Below are 6,845 nucleotides of genomic sequence, written 5' to 3'. Positions count from 1 at the left end.
CCACGCACTGCCCATTAGCTAGAGTTTAGTTATATGGCCACTCTAAGCTGCAAGAGATTCTGGGAAATGCAGTGTTTTAATTCTACTTCCAAAGGACCCCCAACTATGGACTCATCCCTGAGACTTTTGACACTGATAAGAATGCAGGCCATGTTCTGTCTCAGGTCCATCTGCTGAAAGGCGTGCCCTGGTTCTGGGCTCCCTGGAGGACGTAGTCCCTCTCACACATTAAGACTGAGGGCATCAAGAAGGCTTGGTAGTCTGTAAGGAGAGGGCATGCCAGGCAGTGTGTTGCCTGAGCAGGCATCTTGTGCCAGATCTGGCCCCTGGAACAAGAGGTGCCCCCATTCTCAATCTCCACCCCCAGGGAGTGTGGGGAGCAAACGCAATGTCGTCAGCATCCGTGCCTCTGCTCCAGGTGCGTTCCTCTCCATGATTTAGTGAGTTCAGGTCCTCTTCCTATAGGCTCATGCACCAGAAGTTGTTAAGATGAATGAGGGTCACGAAGAAGGAATAAGGTGCTTCCAGGAAATCAGTGCATGAGGGGAGCCAGTTCTTGGGGAGGCTAGTGACGCCCCTGCCTGGTAGTCTAGTGACAGATGGTGGGAGGAGCAAATAACATCCCACTCTGGGATTGGGTTAAGAAACATGGGTAATAATGGTGACTTAGAATAGGGGCTAACAGGTTGGGAAGAAATTAGAGGCCAGGTGAGCACCATGTGGCCATGGCTGGGCCCCTTCCTGGTTCCAGGTCCCATTCCTTTTAGTGCCTGATTGCCAGACTCTTCCTGGGAGCCTGTCCAGCAGGTCTCCCCAATAAATGTCCACCCTATAACATAACTGGAGTGAGTCTGTTTCTTGCAACCCAAACTGCTAGAGTAGAACACAGAGGATTCAAATGTGAGTGGGGTTTATTCTGGGAGACTGTCTGCCAAGGTGGCCAGTGGGTGCAAATTACATGCATTTACCACAAACTACCTTATACTCAAGTGGTTTGTGCCCCTTCCTGCTCCTCGAGTCTCCGGGGGTTGTTCACCTCCCGTGCCCACATGACCAGCACCAGGCTTGGCTTGCAGGAGGTGAGTATTTAGTGAGCCCTTGTTTTTCTACATTGTTGTCAAGTGGGAAGGTGGAAAGTATAGGCCAAATTCAGAAAGGGGACAGGGAGTGAGCAAGCCAAATGCAGCCAATGTTTTGGGGCTGCCTGGGAAAGAGAGCATGAGGGGAGGAGCACGTGTGGCCACAGAAGGGGTGGCCACTAGGAGATCTGGGAACAGTTGACTTGAGTTTCCATCTTCTTCTGGGTATCACCAAGGGGGCGTAGATCCACCTGGGATTAGAGGGTTCTCAGAGAGGTTTGTTGTGTCCACTCCCATGGTCTGAGGCTCATCAAGGCTTTTAAAATAAACTTTTGATTCAAGGGTAACACACATCCAGAAAAGTGCACACACTAGAAGTGCACAGACAACTTAATGACTTTTCAAAGTCAACACACCCATGTAACCAGCACCCAAATCAAGAAATAGACCATTATCAGCACCCTAGAGTCTCCTTTATGACCCCCCCAAATCACAACCACCCCCCCAAAGGAAACTACTCATAACTTTTCACACCATAGATTTGATTTGCCTGGTTTTGAACTTTATACAAATGGAATCACACAGAATGTATGACAACTTTGGAAAACTATTTAACATTATCTATTTAAAGCTAAAATACTCCCGCTCTATGACCTTGAAATCCCACCCCCCACCCCAGGTATTCACTCAAAAGGATTAAAAATTTAGGCCCACCATCAGATTGTACTGGAATGTTCACAGTCACGCTATTCATAATAGCCCAAAACTGGAAACAACAAATGCACATCAACAATAGAATGGATAAACGAATTGTGCTATGTTCACACAATGGAATATTATACAGCAGTGAGAAGGAGCTACAAATACACACTTGGGCAGTGCTCCCAAAGATAATGCTGAGTGAAAGGAGTCAGGCGTTGACTGTATGATTCCATTCTTGTGAAGTTCAAGAAAAGGCAAATCTAATCAATGGTGATGGAAGTCAACATAGTGGTTATTTATGGGAGAAGGTCATGACTGGGAGGGGCCATAAAAGGACTTTCGGGGATGGAGAGTGCGCTGGTCCTTAGTCTGGGAGCAGATTCTATGGGTGTGCTCACTTTTGAGAAGTCATTGAGCTGGGCACTTAGTAGAACATGCACATTTTCCTCAAAATATACTTCAGTAGGATTTTTAAAAATCCCCCACAGTTTATGTTAGACATCCAGGGCACTCTACCCAAATGCCATCTGATCCTGCAGTTTTTAAAGCACCCCCTTCACTTTGCCAAGAGACATCATTTTTTCCTTTTAAATGCACCAGAGCCTTGACTGCCTTTGGGGCCCTCCATTCATACGTGTGACTTTTTCTGACGCACCCAACATTGGCTTGTCACCTCCAGGTGCCACCCAGAACATCTCCATGGGCCAGAGTTAGCAGCGCGTCTCTTGGACCCCCTGTTCTGGGTCATTCTTCAAGATTAGTCTTGTTTATAGATGGTGGATGCCACCCATTATGTTAACACTTCACTGGTTTGCCTTGTTTCCAGGACACTTCGCAATGTCCCTCTGGAGAGTGACACCAACAAGGCATCTTCTAAATCACTTTTCCCATGGCATTTATCAGGCATGAACACTGCGCTGATCAGGGGCACTTCTACGACCCATCTTCCTCAACTTTGGTCCAATGGCCCCAGCCCCTCCTCCGAAACCTCCAAGTGTAGATAAACAGTTGCTCTGAGATTTCGGCAGAAAATTCCTCTGATGTGCTTGGACATAGCTCATCTGGGTGTGGGAGCATCCACTTGGCAGGGGCGACTCCAACCCCCACACAGCTCTTAGGCTACATGTCCCCCTCATTTTTTCAGCACTGATCGTGTGCCAGGTCCTGTGCCAGACAGTGAACAAAAGACAGTCCTAAACCCCATGGAGCTCAGGGTCTGGGGGAGAGAAACAAGGAAAGGAGCGACTACAATGCTGTGTGAAATGTGGTACAGTGAGAAGTATAGTGCAGGGGACAGTAACTGGGCTTTGGGTCAGGGAGGACCCCTAGACAAGGCGACACCAAAGCCATGGTCTGCAGAGTGAGTAGGAGTTTACCAGTTGGCTGTATTCTTGACAGAGGTGTCCACGCTGAAGCTTCCCCCTCTGCGTTCAGAGTCTGGTGGCTCTGGGGTCTGCTCTGCTTCCCTGATCCCCAGCTCATTTGGGGCTCGAGCCCTCGTCAGACCCTGACAGGACACACATTTGATGTTTTCCTGTCCCTGTGATTTCTGGGGTCTTCTTAGTGGCCTCTCTCTTCTTCCTCTTCACGACTGCTTCCTTTGCCATGGTTGGAAGTTGTATCTTCACAATTTTCCCTTTCTCAGGATCCACATTCCCTTCAAGAACCTCCAGTTGTGCTTCTGGTTCAAGATGGAAGCCTGGGTCTCTCTCTGTCCACCCCTGCTCTACCCCAAATCCTCCCCAAACAAGAGAAAAACGCAAAATGAACCTTAGGTATGACAGGATGCCTTGCTCTTTGTCCCCTGGCTCATCCAACAGAAGGATCAGGAAATTCTGTCCTGGGGGGGTGGCCTCTGCTGCTGTCAGCACCCATGGTGACCCCATTTAGTCATCCACAGGGGGAGGGGTTGATGCCTCTCCAGTCTGTCTACACTGGAACCCCCAGCGTGACCAAAGCCATCTATGTCTGTATTAGGTCTGGTTCCCCAGACAAGATTTCATGTTCAAGTGACTTATTAAGAACATGACCCCAGGGGAAACCAGTACAAGAGTGAGGGGAGAACGGACAAGCAAAGGAAGGAAGCTAAGGACACATGTATGTAAATGTCCATAGGAGCAATTTCTGTAACATCTCAAAACTATCCTGCTCTGCAGGATATCATAAACAAAGGTGGGCACAAAACAACTAGCTCAGCAGGGTAGTGGGTCACACATGCCCCTAAAGCAAGAAGGGAGAATGCCAGAGAGGGATGGGAAAGCATCTTGCTTATCAAAATGTACATCCTGCTTCGCAGGACCATTGTAATGAGCTCAGACAACCTTAGGAGCAAGAAGGGAGTACAAGGTATGCCAGCTGGGAACATGAGAGATACTGGAGAGGGAGAGGGGGAGATAAATCCACCCATAGAAATAAAAACTCTCACACAATGTAAGGAGAAGCTGCTTTTCCCTCTCGGGTCACGCTCCATAATCTTTAGAGTGTATCTGTTTTGCTAATAAACTTCTTACTATTCTATGCTTGCACACACTCTGTCTCTTGACTGAATTCTTTCCCTCAAGAAGACAACAACTGAGGTACAATCGTCACACCAGGTAACAGTTACATTCACACAATCGAGTACTACTCAGCAAAGAATATAAATGAACTAAAGACTGGATACATTTCACAAACTGGGAAAAATATTTGCACCTCATACTCCAGACAAAGAATTAATCGCCCTTTACATAAAGAGTTTTTTCAAGTTAAGAAAGACTAACAAAATAGAAAAATGGGCTGTGGCTATGAACAGGCAATTCAGGGAAAAGGAAATACAAATGGCTCTTAAATGTTTGAACAAAGATTCAAACTCACTCATAAGAGAAATGCTAATGAAGACCACTTTTTCACTTTCAGACTAGCAAATATCACAGTTTGATAACTGTGTTGGTAAGGGCACGGGAAAATGGTGCAATTATAAATTGGCACAGATTGGAGGGCAATTTAACTATAGCTACACAAATCAGAAACGCATATATCCTTTGACCCAGTTGTCCTGAGGTGTAGAAAGTCACCTCACAGATAAATTTGTGTGTAAAATTATCCATCACAGAATTGCTTGTAATAGCAAAGGGATTGGAAAACCATTTATGTGGCCAATAGGGGACTGGATGAATAAATGGTAGTTTCAACTATAAAAAATGATGAGGATGCTGCACGTCCACTAGAATAGCTAAAATTACAAAGATTGGCAACACTAAATGTCGGGGAACTGAAACTCTCATACATTGCTGGTAGGAATGGAAAATGGTACAGCCATTTGCAAAATAGTTCCTTAAAAATTAAATTATGCCCTTACCATATGACCCTGCAAATCTACTTCCATGTATTAGAGTGGTGCAAAAATAATTGTGGTTTTCGCAATTATTTTTAACCTTTTAAATTGCAATTACTTTTGCACCAACCTAATATTGCAGATGTGAAATGAAAACATAGGCCCATACAAAGACTTACACAGCAGTTTTGTAGCAGCTGTATTTAGAAGAGCCCCAAACTGGAAAAGAACTCCAGTGCCTAGCTACAAAATTGAGAAACGTGCTTCCCTCATACCATGGAACGACAAAAGAACAAATTACTGATACATGAAACAATGTAAATGTGTTTCAAAAATATAAAGAGGGAAGGAAGCCAGACACAAAAGAGTACACGATTTATTATTACATTTCTATGAAGTTCTAGAATACGCAAAACTTATCCACAGGTGGAAGGCAAATCAATGATTGCCTGGGGTTGAGAGTGGGAGAGACTGAGAAGGGATACAAGGGAACTTTCTGGGGTGATGGAAATGTATGTAGATTGTAGTGGTGATTACACACGTGTATAAACTTATCAAAACTCATCTAACTGTACCCGTCATATAGGCGCATTTTATTGTATGTAAATTATATTTTAAGAAACTTGATAATAAAGTAATAATAATACAATAATAGTAATAATCATAAGAATAGTAATAATGAGAGACCACCTTAAATACACTGATATGAAGGATTTTCAAGGTGTATTCAGTGGGGCAAAAAAAAATCAAGGTGCAGGAAAATGTTAGAGAACATATATGTCTGTATTGCCTTGGGTATACATAAAATAATCTAGAAGTGTATACAAGACGCTAATAATAGTGGCTTCCTGTTGGGGGATGTGGGCTGAGAGGATGGAGAGAAGAGAGAGGGATGTTTCCTAAACATCTTATCTTATTTTTTGATGTCTGAATCAGGTAAACATAGATTTCCCTTGCTGCTGGAACTCTTACTAACCGACCTGCCGCATTTTGAATTCTCAACAATCAACAGGTTTGCTTAAAAGTTAGTATCCCTGGCTATCGGAACGCTTGCTACTCGCTATCCGAATGTACTACTCAGTACAAAAACAAACCTTTAAAACAAGAAACAGATGTCACCGAGGCCGAAAGGATTCCCGCACTTCTGGGAGTCTATGGTTTTGTACAGTTTTCCTCCTGGTCGTGGCTTCCGCGCCTGCCCGCGCACGGTCTGGCCGCCTGGCCGTTCAGCTGCACCGAGTCCGCAGGCCCTGGGCCTCCACTCACTACGCCCCTGTCCAGACGCGCGTATCTTGGGGTGGGGGCTGGCGGCCACTGGGACAGCCGAGACGAGCTCTCGGCTGCAGCCGCGCTGGCCAGTCGCAGTTGCCCGGGCCTCCCTTCTCCTATGGGCAGTTCCGCCGGGTTCTCTCCAGGGCGCCTCTGGGTGGGACTGGTGACAAGGGGAGGACAGAGGCCCACCCCAGGAGACCACCGAGGTGGGCGGGCACTCCCTGGGCAAACCCGAGGAGCAACCGGTGGCCTACGAGTAGCAACAGGTGGCCTCTGTCCCCCGCCCGCCCCCCATGGCCCTCAAAGGCTCTTCCCGAGGGTCGTACCCCATCTTCACCCTCTAGGCTCACGAGTAGGGGGCCTTCTGAGACCTATAGGGCGGGGTGGTGCGGGTCGTTCCCCCTAGTGGGCCGCACAGATTCCCGGCTCCATCCCGCCCGCCCCAGCCCTACCCCGCTAGACGGCCTCTCGGACCAGGA

This window comes from Rhinolophus sinicus, linkage group LG13, assembly GCF_036562045.2.
Source record: "Rhinolophus sinicus isolate RSC01 linkage group LG13, ASM3656204v1, whole genome shotgun sequence".
Lineage (NCBI taxonomy): Eukaryota > Metazoa > Chordata > Mammalia > Chiroptera > Rhinolophidae > Rhinolophus > Rhinolophus sinicus.
The sequence above is the reverse complement of the archived record's forward strand: the minus strand, read 5'-3'. Positions refer to the sequence as shown.